A 14,835-nucleotide genomic window follows, 5' to 3' on the forward strand; every position below is an offset into this window, starting at 1 on the left:
TCGTTGAGTTGTCGAGAAGCAAGAACGTAGACAAGCGCCTTGTGTTTGGGAGTCAGCAGCTGCTGGACTTTTGCGATTGCTTTCACTGTGCACTGAATGCCAGGACGGCACGTGCACGCTGAAACAACGAGCTGGGCAAGAGTGGGCAGAAGTGAACGGGCGTCATACAGCAGCTTACATAGTACCATGGAAAGAGCAGTGCTTTTAGAGTGTGCAGCAAATCCGTGTTTCTGGGCAAGGGAGGCATAAGTGCGCTGCGCTCCTAAGGTATCTCCCTGCGAGACACACTGTCAAAGCTTTTCGCTATGATGCAGTCTAGTGCAGACGCACACTACGGCTCTCGGCTGCTGTCCGAAGCCAAGCGCCGGTGGCCGGCGTCTTTCGTCTGAAGCAGCGCTTCGGAGCGTACGGCTGCCGCTCCGCTGTTGTGTGCGCGAAGCAGCCTCTTCTCCTGCTCTCGGAGCCGGACAGAGCGGTAGCTTGTACGGGGGCGAAGAACGAAGCCGAAGAGCACCGGGCTTTTGCGCAGACCCTAAGGACTGCTAGAGGACGGTGGTGGCCGCTCGCCTGCCTCTTCAATTCCCTTCTAGCATCCTTATGGAAGGTGTTCCAGGACAATTTTCTGGAGTTTTGAATTCCTCCTGATGCAGCCCCTCGTGGGAAACTCGTGCTCGTCCTCTGAGTCTCCGACATGCAGAGACCTCGATGGCAACTGCAGAAATGAAGGGCTGCGTTGAGTTGTCGAGAAGCAAGAACATAGCCAGCGCCTTGTGTTTGGGAGTCAGCAGCTGCTGGACTTTTGCGATTGCTTTCACTGTGCACTGAATGCCAGGACGGCATGTGCACGTTAAAGCAACGAGCTGGGCAAGAGTAATCGAAAGATCACGGCCGTCAGAAAGCAGCTTATATATTGCCCTGGAAAGAGTACTGTTTTTGGAGTGTGCAGTAAAATCGTGTTTCTGGGCAAGGGAGGCATAAGTGCGCTGCGCTCCTAAGGTATCTCCCTGCGCGACACAATGCCAAAGCTTTTCGCTATGATGCAGTCTAGTGCAGACGCACACTACGGCTCTCCGGAGCTGTCCGAAGCCAAGCGCCGGTGGCCGGCGTCTTTCGGCTGAAGCAGCGCTTCGGATCGTACGGCTGCCGCTCCGCTGTTGTGTGCGCGAAGCAGCCGCTTCTCCTGCTCCGGGAGCCGGACAGAGCGGTAGCTTGCACGAGGGCGAAGAACGTTGCCGCAGGGAGACGACATTGTGTGCACAGCCTTGCGACTGCTAGAGGACGGTGGCTAAAGCTACCTGCCTTTTCAATGCACTGCTGGCATGCTTTATTGAAGGTGTTCCGAAACAACTTTCCTGGGTTTTGGCTTAGTCCTGATGCAGCCCCTCTTGGGAAATTGGTGCTCGTCCCAGAAGGCTCGAGATACAGAAAACTCGATGGCAGCTGCAGAAATGAAGGGCTTCGTTGAGTTGTCGAGAAGCAAGAACGTAGACAAGCGCCTTGTGTTTGGGAGTCAGCAGCTGCTGGACTTTTGCGATTGCTTTCACTGTGCACTGAATGCCAGGACGGCACGTGCACGCTGAAACAACGAGCTGGGCAAGAGTGGGCAGAAGTGAACGGGCGTCAGACAGCAGCTTACATAGTACCATGGAAAGAGCAGTGTTTTTAGAGTGTGCAGCAAATCCGTGTTTCTGGGCAAGGGAGGCATAAGTGCGCTGCGCTCCTAAGGTATCTCCCTGCGAGACACACTGCCAAAGCTTTTCCCTATGATGCAGTCTAGTGCAGACGCACACTACGGCTCTCGGCTGCTGTCCGAAGCCAAGCGCCGGTGGCCGGCGTCTTTCGTCTGAAGCAGCGCTTCGGAGCGTACGGCTGCCGCTCCGCTGTTGTGTGCGCGAAGCAGCCGCTTCTCCTGCTCTCGGAGCCGGACAGAGCGGTAGCTTGTACGGGGGCGAAGAACTAAGCCGAAGAGCACCGGGCTTTTGCGCAGACCCTAAGGACTGCTACTGGACGGTGGTGGCCGCTCGCCTGCCTCTTCAATTCCCTTCTAGCATCCTTATGGGAGGTGTTCCAGGACAATTTTCTGGAGTTTTGACTTCGTCCTGATGCAGCCCCTCGTGGGAAACTCGTGCTCGTCCTCTGAGTCTCCGACATGCAGAGACCTCGATGGCAACTGCAGAAATGAAGGGCTGCGTTGAGTTGTCGAGAAGCAAGAACATAGCCAGCGCCTTGTGTTTGGGAGTCAGCAGCTGCTGGACTTTTGCGATTGCTTTCACTGTGCACTGAATGCCAGGACGGCATGTGCACGTTAAAACAACGAGCTGGGCAAGAGCAGGGAGAGAGCACGGCCATCAGAGAGCATCTGGCATCTTGCCCTGGAAAGGGCAGTGTTTTTAGTGTGTGCTGTAAAATCGTGTTTCTGGGCAAGGGAGGCATAAGTGCGCTGCGCTCCTAAGCTATCTCCCTGCGAGACACACTGCCATAGCTTTTCGCTATGATGCAGTCTAGTGCAGACGCACACTACGGCTCTCCGGAGCTGTCCGAAGCAAAGCGCCGGTGGCCGGCGTCTTTCGGCTGAAGCAGCGCTTCGGAGCGTAGGGCTGCCGCTCCGCTGTTGTGTGCGCGAAGCAGCCGCTTCTCCTGCTCCTGGAGCCGGACAGAGCGGTAGCTTGTACGAGGGCGAAGAACGTTGCCGCAGGGAGACGACGTTGTGTGCACAGCCTTGCGACTGCTAGAGGACGGTGGCTAAAGCTACCTGCCTTTTCAATGCACTGCTGGCATGCTTTATTGAAGGTGTTCCGAGACAACTTTCCTGGGTTTTGACTTAGTCCTGATGCAGCCCCTCCTGGGAAATTGGTGCTCGTCCCAGAAGGCTCGAGATGCAGAAAACTCGATGGCAGCTGCAGAAATGAAGGACTCTGTTGAAGTGTGGAGAAGCAAGAACGTAGACAGCGCCTTGTGTTTGGGAGTCAGCAGCTGCTGGACTTTTGCGATTGCTTTCACTGTGCACTGAATGCCAGGACGGCACGTGCACGCTGAAACAACGAGCTGGGCAAGAGTGGGCAGAAGTGAACGGGCGTCAGACAGCAGCTTACATAGTACCATGGAAAGAGCAGTGTTTTTAGAGTGTGCAGCAAATCCGTGTTTCTGGGCAAGGGAGGCATAAGTGCGTCGCGCTCCTAAGGTATCTCCCTGCGAGACACACTGTCAAAGCTTTTCGCTATGATGCAGTCTAGTGCAGACGCACACTACGGCTCTCGGCTGCTGTCCGAAGCCAAGCGCCGGTGGCCGGCGTCTTTCGTCTGAAGCAGCGCTTCGGAGCGAACGGCTGCCGCTCCGCTGTTGTGTGTGCGAAGCAGCCGCTTCTCCTGCTCTCGGAGCCGGACAGAGCGGTAGCTTGTACGGGGGCGAAGAACGAAGCCGAAGAGCACCGGGCTTTTGCGCAGACCCTAAGGACTGCTAGAGGACGGTGGTGGCCGCTCGCCTGCCTCTTCAATTCCCTTCTAGCATCCTTATGGAAGGTGTTCCAGGACAATTTTCTGGAGTTTTGAATTCCTCCTGATGCAGCCCCTCGTGGGAAACTCGTGCTCGTCCTCTGAGTCTCCGACATGCAGAGACCTCGATGGCAACTGCAGAAATGAAGGGCTGCGTTGAGTTGTCGAGAAGCAAGAACATAGCCAGCGCCTTGTGTTTGGGAGTCAGCAGCTGCTGGACTTTTGCGATTGCTTTCACTGTGCACTGAATGCCAGGACGGCATGTGCACGTTAAAGCAACGAGCTGGGCAAGAGTAATCGAAAGATCACGGCCGTCAGAAAGCAGCTTATATATTGCCCTGGAAAGAGTACTGTTTTTGGAGTGTGCAGTAAAATCGTGTTTCTGGGCAAGGGAGGCATAAGTGCGCTGCGCTCCTAAGGTATCTCCCTGCGCGACACAATGCCAAAGCTTTTCGCTATGATGCAGTCTAGTGCAGACGCACACTACGGCTCTCGGCTGCTGTCCGAAGCCAAGCGCCGGTGGCCGGCGTCTTTCGTCTGAAGCAGCGCTTCGGAGCGTACGGCTGCCGCTCCGCTGTTGTGTGCGCGAAGCAGCCGCTTCTCCTGCTCTCGGAGCCGGACAGAGCGGAAGCTTGTACGGGGGCGAAGAACGAAGCCGAAGAGCACCGGGCTTTTGCGCAGACCCTAAGGACTGCTACTGGACGGTGGTGGCCGCTCGCCTGCCTCTTCAATTCCCTTCTAGCATCCTTATGGAAGGTGTTCCAGGACAATTTTCTGGAGTTTTGAATTCCTCCTGATGCAGCCCCTCGTGGGAAACTCGTGCTCGTCCTCTGAGTCTCCGACATGCAGAGACCTCGATGGCAACTGCAGAAATGAAGGGCTGCGTTGAGTTGTCGAGAAGCAAGAACATAGCCAGCGCCTTGTGTTTGGGAGTCAGCAGCTGCTGGACTTTTGCGATTGCTTTCACTGTGCACTGAATGCCAGGACGGCATGTGCACGTTAAAACAACGAGCTGGGCAAGAGCAGGGAGAGAGCACGGCCATCAGAGAGCATCTGGCATCTTGCCCTGGAAAGGGCAGTGTTTTTAGTGTGTGCTGTAAAATCGTGTTTCTGGGCAAGGGAGGCATAAGTGCGCTGCGCTCCTAAGCTATCTCCCTGCGAGACACACTGCCATAGCTTTTCGCTATGATGCAGTCTAGTGCAGACGCACACTACGGCTCTCCGGAGCTGTCCGAAGCAAAGCGCCGGTGGCCGGCGTCTTTCGGCTGAAGCAGCGCTTCGGAGCGTAGGGCTGCCGCTCCACTGTTGTGTGCGCGAAGCAGCCGCTTCTCCTGCTCCGGGAGCCGGACAGAGCGGTAGCTTGCACGAGGGCGAAGAACGTTGCCGCAGGGAGACGACATTGTGTGCACAGCCTTGCGACTGCTAGAGGACGGTGGCTAAAGCTACCTGCCTTTTCAATGCACTGCTGGCATGCTTTATTGAAGGTGTTCCGAGACAACTTTCCTGGGTTTTGACTTAGTCCTGATGCAGCCCCTCTTGGGAAATTGGTGCTCGTCCCAGAAGGCTCGAGATGCAGAAAACTCGATGGCAGCTGCAGAAATGAAGGACTCTGTTGAAGTGTGGAGAAGCAAGAACGTAGACAGCGCCTTGTGTTTGGGAGTCAGCAGCTGCTGGACTTTTGCGATTGCTTTCACTGTGCACTGAATGCCAGGACGGCACGTGCACGCTGAAACAACGAGCTGGGCAAGAGTGGGCAGAAGTGAACGGGCGTCAGACAGCAGCTTACATAGTACCATGGAAAGAGCAGTGTTTTTAGAGTGTGCAGCTGTTATAAACGAGCACAATAGGCTGTTAAATCCAATTAAAAGGATTTATTAATAGCAGAAAGCGAAAGCAAACCAGCGCGCGCTGGGCGGCAGTTGGTTCAACTACCGCGCCTAGCTCCCCGTTTCCCCCCCACTTATTGGGTTGTCTCTTCCGGGTGTGTGACGCTCTGGTGACGCTCCAGTGTCTCTTCTGCGCAGGCGCACCCTGTTGTTAGGTGGTCGTTCTCTGCCTCTTGATGGCGCCAGTGGTCTTCTTTAAGGTTGTCTCTGCGACCTGGAAATTCCCTCAAAAACAAGAAATGTTATCTCGAGGCACGTTTACATGTTTTGCCAAGTCTGTAACGGAACTATCCTTGAAACATATCTATTTGCTTAGGTGTTTGGGTGTCTAGTAGCAGCCTTTTCAAAACAGTTCTAACTCCCTAAAAACTTCGTAACGAAGTCAACCTTGAAAGATAGTCACTGGAATGCATGACATAGACACTGGAATGCCTGACAAGATGAGAACATGTTCAGACAAGTACAAGCTCTAATTAAAACTCTATTCTGTGAATATGAGAGACTCTATATGAACAAAAAGGCCTTATTTTCCTAACAATATCCCCCCTTTTTATTTTAACCTTCTTTTTGTTCATTAAAGCGTTCTAACTCTTTCTTGCTTAACTCTAAATACTCTTCAGTCTCTACTTCGCTAAGTGGCTCATACTTTGGCTTTACTATCATTAAATGTGCAGCTTCTAACCTATTTTTCACTAGGGTAATAAGTTTGCTAAGGATACATGGTCCAAAAGTAAGTATTAGAATTAGTAAAATTACTGGTCCCGCAAGGGTGGATAATAGAGTGGTCAGCCAGGGAGAATATGTAAACCAGGATTCATACCAACTTTGCTGGGATTCTCTTTCTCTTTTTCGTTGTTCTATTTGTTTGCGTAACTCAGCCATCGTGTCTTTTACAATACCTGTGTGGTCTACATAAGCGCAACATTCTTCTTGTAAAGCAACACATAGTCCCCCTTGCTGTAAGAACAACAAATCTAATCCCCTTCGGTTTTGGAGGACTACCTCAGAAAGGGATTTTACTGATTTAACTAGTTCACTTATGGCTTTATCTATTCTACTTAGATCTTCATCTACAGATGTGCGCAGAGCTTTCATACCTTGGGTTTGACTTACTAGGGAAGCGACCCCTGTTCCGACTCCCGCTCCCCCTATGCTGAGCAAGATTGCTACCGTTAGTGCTGTAAGTGGTTCTCTCTTAACTAAGTAGTGTTCAGGGGTTTGTTGATGTTCTAACACGTATTCTTTTGGGTGGTATACGATTCTGGGGATTATTAGAACTTGAATGCAGAAGTCTGAATTATTAAAGGCTTTTACCGATAGGCAGGGTGTAACTCCAAGTTGTTGACATACCCATTTAGTATTGACTGCTGGCATAAGCCAATCAAAAGGTTTGTCTGTTCTGTTAATGCTTATTGTTGTGTTGCAGAGGTGTCGCATATCTGCAGGAATTTTTCCTACGCATCTTCCTTGCCCACTAACTTGGGACAAGGTAATGCCTGGAACATTATCTCCTTCTTTTTTCCAGAGACACTCCTTTGGATTTGTACCATTTATTTCCCTTGCTTCGGATGTAATCCCAATAGCTTCATAAAAGGGTGGATTTATCATATAGCAAAGCCAACATCCTTTAGTTAGGTTAGGATGGGTATGATTTAGAACCCCAAAAGTAGCTTGCATGATTTTCCATAAAGTTGTATACCTCTGCACTAATAACTGAGGTTTTTGATTACCTTTGTCTATAACATTATCTCTGGCTTTATTACTTTCTTTTAAGTCATTGCTTATTATTGGATTTGGGCCTATAGGGCTAGGGTCGTGCGGTGCTACTTCTTTTTTTTATTTGAATCAGATTTCCCGGATCATGTCCTTTTATCCAATGTCTAACCCCCCATGTTTTGCCTATTAACCACCCAGAATCGCTTGGTTGAGTGATATTTAGGTAAAGAAAGGTGCAGTTCCCAAGTAAGTTTTTCCCAGTCCAAGGCCACTCTCGTGGTCGTTTACATCCTACTGGTCCATGTCCTACCTTTAAATATTTATCTAATCCCCCACCCGGAGCCCACGCTGATGCTATTGTTTCACAGCCCCAATAGGCACAGTAATAATGTTTGGGGTAATTACAGTATTGCTTCCCTGGGTTTGAAGCGGGGCACATATAGAAGCTTGTTAAGTTTAACAGTCGCCCGCATTTTAAATTTCGAGTTAAATCACAGATTCCAACTTTGAAGCTCGGTGCTCCAGGTCCCGTTATTGTTTGTAAAATATGACGGGTATCGTGATCTTCCCATCTGCTTAAGGTCCATTTAAAGGGTTCATGTGAGTTAGCTGTAGCACTCTGAAGGGGAAACCATACAAACATAAAAACCCATAGGATTGAGTGATACGCACTGCAGGGGAGGATGTTACTTATCATGCTCAGTTTTACATTCCCATTTTCCCTCATTCCGTTGTCACCATTCTCATACTCATGATGATTTACGTTCTCTTTCAAGGTTTGGGAGGGCCCCTCATCCCCACTATCTACCTCTCTGTCTCGCCTGTCAACTTGGTTGCTACAAGTTACAGGGCAAGCCATCTTCCCGACAGCAGAGATATTCTTCAGGGGTGGGATCGTTCCCTCTCTCCCACTTTGATCTCCGGGAGATCCAATTTTTTGTATTCAACTGTGGAGTGTCGCACCTGAGTTTTTTAACTAATTTGCGACACTTAACCTGGACTATATCCGTGAGAAACGGACCCAGGGGCTCGTTGGAATGGTAACAGTGGAATTCAGGGTTGATTCCCTTTACGAAAACCTCCCACCACTCAGGGGATCCTTTAGTCAATTCCCGAGTGGCAACCTTGTAATTTAGTACTTCAGATGTCAATTTGCGCTGCTCCAGCCAGCAGCGTTGACATACACTTTTTGGAGCTCTCCCCTTTCTGCAGTGAGCCCACCACAATCCTTTACAGATTTTGCAGGAAAAACAGGCAAAAGGGTAACAACGACAATCTAACCAACTACACCTTACTCTAATACTTTGATGTTCAGCGTGGCCCTCCCCTTCCCAAGGTCTCTGTTCTTTTTCAAGTCGGATGAACCGATAGAAGGGCTGCTGGGCTGAATCCTCTAGACGTTTACAGTATCCTGGAGGTTTTGTTTCTCCAACTAGTTGTACTTGCAGTTCCCAGTTATCTCCAACCCAAATGTCTTTAGAGCTGATAGAGCTCATGAAAATTATTTGTAAGTTCTCTTTACTGTTAGCTTTAAATCCCCCGGCTTCCCGTCAATTTTCCAGCTCGCTTCTTTGGAAGCTGTATGAAATCGAGTTGGATCCACTGGCCCCTTTATTCTGCTAGCATGAGTCCATCCCTTCTCTGCTGTACGGACTGCGGAGTCAGTGGTGATTAAAACCAGGTATGGTCCGTCCCACTTTGGGGTGATCGAATCTTCCTTCCAGCTCCGGATGAGGACCCAGTCGCCGGGTTGTACCTGGTGTAACACAAGATCTAGGGGTGGTCTTTGGGCCCACATCCCTTTTTCCCATAACTGTTTTTTATATTTCATTAAAATGGTTAAGTATTTATTAATACTTTGATCAGTAATATTAGGATTGGTTTGAACTTTTTCTAGGGAATAGGGCATCCCATATAGCATTTCAAATGGGGATAGTCCTACATCAGCTCGTGGCTGAGTTCGAACATTTAATAATGCCAACGGCAAACATTTTATCCAGGATAATTTAGTTTCTAGTGTTAATTTGGTGAGTTGTTTCTTAATTTCCCCATTCATTCTTTCTACCCTTCCCGAACTCTGTGGATGCCAGGGAGTATGTTGTTCCCATTTTGTGCCCAGAGCTTCTGCTAGCATCTGTGTTATTTTTGAAGTGAAATGGGGGCCTTTATCAGAGTCTATCGTTTCTGGGACCCCATATCTAGGTATTATTTCTTCCAGCAAGGCTTTTGTTACCGTCCGAGCTGTTTCTCTGGCAGTGGGGATTGCTTCTACATAATGTGTTAAATGGTCCACTATAACCAGAAGATATTTTAGTCTCCCTATCTTGGGGAGCTCAGTAAAGTCTACTTGTAAATTTGAAAAGGGCCTCTTTGCCACTGGCCTCCCACCCAGGGGTAGCTTCCTTAGGTTTCTTCTGTTTACTCGTAGACAGGTTGGACAGCTTCTAGTAATCCCTTTCGCTAAGTCATGTAGGCCCACTGTCATATAATGGGTGGCAAAGTGATCCACCAGTCCTTGAGCGCCCCAGTGTGTTCTCTGGTGTAATTTACTAAGCATCCGCTGGGCTATGGCTCTAGGTAAAACCTCCCTCCCATCCTTTAACAGCCATTTCCCTGATTCCTCTTTTATTCCCAATTTTGTAAGCTTCTCTTGTTCTTCCCTTGTAAATATAAGCTTATCCTGGGTAGTAGACCCAGGGTTCTTTGGGGTATCTACAAGGTCCTTCCTACTTCCCTCACTTAAGGTTAATGTCTTGATAATTGCAGCTTTCTTTGCCTCATAGTCTGCCGCATTGTTACCCCTACTCCGGTAATCCATTCCCCGTTGATGCCCTTTTAAATGGACCACTGCTATCCTAGTAGGGCCTCTCAAGGCCCTCAGGAGGGCTATTATTAGTTTCTGATGGATTAAGTCCTTTCCCTGTGAATTTACGAGGCCTCTCTCTTCCCATAATTTTCCAAAAGTGTGCACCACCCCGTATCCATATTTAGAATCTGTATAGATGGTCCCCTCTTTTCCTTTTAATAGTTCCAAGGCTCTTAGGATAGCGTATATCTCGCAGGCTTGGGCTGACCATGTTTTGTCTAGGGGTCCAGATTCGATTACTTTTAAATCAGCCCCCCCCACTATGGCATATCCTGATCTCCTTTGCCCCTCAACTACTCTGGATGACCCATCAACAAACAATTTTTCTCCAGTCTCTAATTCTTCTTCCTCCAGGTCAGGTCTAATTTTGGTTTGTTCTTCTATAGTAATTACACAGTCATGTATTAGTGATTCAGTTTCGGGCTCTCCGAAGAGGAAGGAGGCTGGATTTTGTAATGAGGTGGTCTCTAAAGTGAAATTAGGGGTTTCTAATAGAATCCCTTCATATTTTAGGAGCCTGGCATCAGAGATCCATTTGTCTGCTTTTTGTTGCATTACACTCCGTATGTTATGTGGAGTTAATACCTTCAGAGTGGCATTAAAGGTGATCTTCCTTGCTTCTTCTACTAACTCCGCACAGCCTGCAATTATTTGTAAACAGCCCGGCCATCCCCTGCTTACAGGGTCTAAGATTTTAGACAGATATGCAATAGGTTTCTTTTTCCCCGCCCAGTCCTGGGTAAGTACTCCATAAGTTACTCCATCTGCGATATTAACAAATAAAAAGAAGGGCCTCTTTAAATCTGGGAGGCTTAGGACTGGAGCATGGACCAGAGTTTCTTTTAATTCTTGGAATTTAGATTTTTCCTCCTCTGTCCACTTGAGGTGCCCGTCTTGGGTAAGTTTTTGATACAAAAATCTTGCCTTCCCACTATAGTTCTCAATCCACTGCCTACAATATCCTGTAAGTCCTAATACCTGACGAATTTGCCGTTTACTTTGCGGTAGGGGCAGAGATAGGATTGCTTGTACTCTATCTGGATCAATTCTCTTTTCTCCCTTTTTCAAATAATGTCCCAGGTACCTAACTTCTTCTTCTACAAATTGTAGTTTTGCTTTAGAGACTTTTAATCCTTTTAGTCCCAGGAAATTCAATAGTTTAATACTTTCCTTCCGGACTTTGTCTTCTTCTTTACCTGCTATTAACAAATCATCCACATATTGAACTAGCTTTACCTCTGGGTCTGTTTTATAGTCTTGCAAAATTTGTTCCAGGGCTTGCCCGAATAAATTAGGTGATTCCGTAAAGCCTTGTGGAAGTACCGCCCACCTGAGTTGCTGTCGCCTCCCCGTGTCAGGGTCCTCCCATTCAAAGGCAAAATAATCTCGGCTGGATTCGTCCAGAGGGCAAGCCCAAAAGGCATCCTTCAGGTCTATTACACTATACCACTCATTTTCAGGTCCCAGTTTGCTTAAAAGAGTATAGGGATTCGCCACTACTGGGAATCGGGCCACGGTTCGCTTATTAATTTCCCTAAGGTCGTGCACCAGCCGATAGGATCCGTCTGCCTTTTTTACCGGGAGTATAGGGGTGTTAAAAGGCGACATGCAAGGCTCTAGCAGTCCTTGGTTTAACAGCCTTTCAACCTCAGGTTTTAACCCTCTCCTCCCTTCTAGTGAAATTGGATACTGTTTTATTCTTACCGGGATTTCAGGATTTCTGATTTTCACTGTAAATGGGGTTATATTTAATTTGCCCACAGTCCCTGGATTATACCACACTTCGGGGTTTATTTTCTCTTCATCTTCTAAACGGAGGGAACAAAGTCTGATCTTTAATTCCTTCTCTACCACTTCAATTTGAACTCCCAATTCAACAATCAGGTCTCTCCCTAACAAATTGTAATCCGCTTCAGGAACTAATAGGAAGTCACCCAACCCCACTTTAGTTCCCGATTCCACCACCACCCCTTTGATAATTTGTACTTCAAAAGGTTCCCCCTTAGCTCCTATTACCGTGGCTGTCTGTTTTGACAAATTACAGCCCTGAGGCAGAAATTGAATAGTAGATCTTTCTGCCCCTGTATCGACCAGGAAATCTATTTCCTGGCCTTGGGGACCCACCTTCAATTTTATCAAGGGCTCTTTCTGATGTTTCTTGGTCCCCATAAAATAGAGCCCCTGACTCCCCTATTCGATTTTGAACTCCTCCTCGTCCCTTAGCCTCCTCCTGCACTCCCTCTTGAAATGCCCCTTCTTACCGCAATAATAGCATACCCTTTCTCCTACCTTTCCCTTGTCACCCCCCCCTTTCCGAGTAATTCTCTTTTGTTCTTCCTCTACCCGCCTGCTTTCCCTCACTGCAGCAACCATCATTTTCACCTGTCTTTTCTGACTTTCATCCTCTCTGCGGACATAAACCTTCTGCGCCTCTCGCAATAATTCTGCTAAATCCCTGTCCTGCCAATCATCCATTTTCTGTATCTTTCTCCTGATATCATCCCAAGATTTCGAGACAAACTGGACTTTGAGAATTGCCTGTCCCATTGGGTTATTCGGGTCTAATCCCGAGTACAGCTGGAAATTTTTCCTTAACCTCTCTAACCATTCAGTGGGGGTTTCATCCTTCTTTTGTCGGTCGTTAAATGCTTTATTTATATTCTGGCCCCTAGGAACGGACTCTCTTATGCCATCAATTAATATGGTCCGAAAGTCCCGCATGTTAGCTCTATGAGCCTCATCCTGGTTATCCCAATTAGGATTCTGCAGAGGCCATTTGGTATCGGCCCGCTGCTGGGCATGTGCGGGTTGGGCATCCCAGGCTCGCATTCCAGCAACTCTTATCATGTTCCTTTCCTCGGCCGTGAATAAAATGTTAAGTATAGCTTGTAATTCCTCCCAGGTGTATATATTAGGACCTAGGAATTGATCCACCCGCTCTGCCACGCCCAAGGGGTCTTCTAGCAAATTTCCCATCTCCTTCTTAAAGTCTCTAACATCCCCCGAACTTAAGGGCACCGAAATAAATCCAATCCCCGGCTCTGGTCCCCCCATCGGCATTTCCCTTAAGGGAAATAGTTTGCCTTGCGTCTTACTTCGGGTAAGAGGACCACGCGAGCCTGAGGGTTGATCAGAGTCTGAGTCTGATTCTTCCTCATCCGATTGTGGAGGAGGAGGGGGTGCATTTGGTGCAGGGGGAATGTAGGGCGGGGGTGCAATGATTACTTCTTCCGCTCGCCCCTTCTTTTTCTTTCTCCCTGAAGCCTCCGAGAGTTTAAACACGAGCACCTCCGGCTTTTCTATCCAGACTTGGGCATAGGCACTCTCCTCAAGGTTAGAAGGTTGCTTAGCGTGTACCCAACCATTCAACAGTTGCTTTACCCAGTCCTCTGAGGATCCAAAGACGGGCCAAAACACTCCTTTAGAAATCTCTTGTCCTCCCCATACTTCTATGCAATAGTGTATCATCTTTGCCTTATCCTTTCCAGGTGCCCCTGGAAAGTGCTCCCAATTTGTTAGCATAAACCCTAAGGGACTCTCCTTAGGAATTGGGGGAAGTTTTACCCCCACCGGGGAGGGGGATTTATCCTTGCTTCCCCCCTGCCCCATGTCCTCCGGAGTACCTTCAGTCACTCACGACAGCACAATCGCTTCCCCTGGTTCGTGGCCCAGGCCCTCGCGGGCTCTGGAAAACGCACTACTGAGGGTCCACACTCGCTTGGAGAATCCGGCTGCCAGTCCTCCTCTCACACACACACACACTCGCCGTACTCCGGGATCCCGAACCCCGCCCGAACGGATCCCCTTTATACTCACGCGTCCTGCGTCTTCTCTTCGTCCGGACTTTTGTGCACAAAAATTACGGGGTACCCTGGGCCCGCTTCCCTTTCTTTGCTTTCGCTCTCTAGGCTTTTAGGTTCGTCGGTCGGGATGAGGGTAAAAACCCCGGTCTGAGTCCGCTCAAGGGAGCGGAATCGTGGCGCCCCTCTCAGAGAGAGGTTCCCCAGATCCCGATCCGAGTCACGGCACCAAATTGTTATAAACGAGCACAATAGGCTGTTAAATCCAATTAAAAGGATTTATTAATAGCAGAAAGCGAAAGCAAACCAGCGCGCGCTGGGCGGCAGTTGGTTCAACTACCGCGCCTAGCTCCCCGTTTCCCCCCCACTTATTGGGTTGTCTCTTCCGGGTGTGTGACGCTCTGGTGACGCTCCAGTGTCTCTTCTGCGCAGGCGCACCCTGTTGTTAGGTGGTCGTTCTCTGCCTCTTGATGGCGCCAGTGGTCTTCTTTAAGGTTGTCTCTGCGACCTGGAAATTCCCTCAAAAACAAGAAATGTTATCTCGAGGCACGTTTACATGTTTTGCCAAGTCTGTAACGGAACTATCCTTGAAACATATCTATTTGCTTAGGTGTTTGGGTGTCTAGTAGCAGCCTTTTCAAAACAGTTCTAACTCCCTAAAAACTTCGTAACGAAGTCAACCTTGAAAGATAGTCACTGGAATGCATGACATAGACACTGGAATGCCTGACAAGATGAGAACATGTTCAGACAAGTACAAGCTCTAATTAAAACTCTATTCTGTGAATATGAGAGACTCTATATGAACAAAAAGGCCTTATTTTCCTAACACAGCAAATCCGTGTTTCTGGGCAAGGGAGGCATAAGTGCGTCGCGCTCCTAAGGTATCTCCCTGCGAGACACACTGTCAAAGCTTTTCGCTATGATGCAGTCTAGTGCAGACGCACACTACGGCTCTCGGCTGCTGTCCGAAGCCAAGCGCCGGTGGCCGGCGTCTTTCGTCTGAAGCAGCGCTTCGGAGCGTACGGCTGCCGCTCCGCTGTTGTGTGCGCGAAGCAGCCGCTTCTCCTGCTCTC

General features: G+C 49.0%; 1 long non-coding RNA gene across 1 annotated transcript; it reads right to left on the minus strand.

Moving 5' to 3' along the window:
- Positions 1–6,241: 6,241 nt before the first annotated feature.
- On the minus strand, positions 6,242–14,493 carry LOC146763164 (uncharacterized). Its single transcript, XR_014952559.1, has 2 exons — positions 13,776–14,493; positions 6,242–8,849 (listed from the first exon to the last, which is right to left on the minus strand). It is a non-coding gene; the product is annotated as an uncharacterized LOC146763164 (long non-coding RNA).
- Positions 14,494–14,835: the final 342 nt, after the last annotated feature.

The sequence above is a fragment of the Lonchura striata genome, chromosome W, assembly GCF_050655825.1.
Source record: "Lonchura striata isolate lonStrDom1 chromosome W, ASM5065582v1, whole genome shotgun sequence".
In the NCBI taxonomy this organism is placed as follows: Eukaryota; Metazoa; Chordata; class Aves; order Passeriformes; family Estrildidae; genus Lonchura; species Lonchura striata.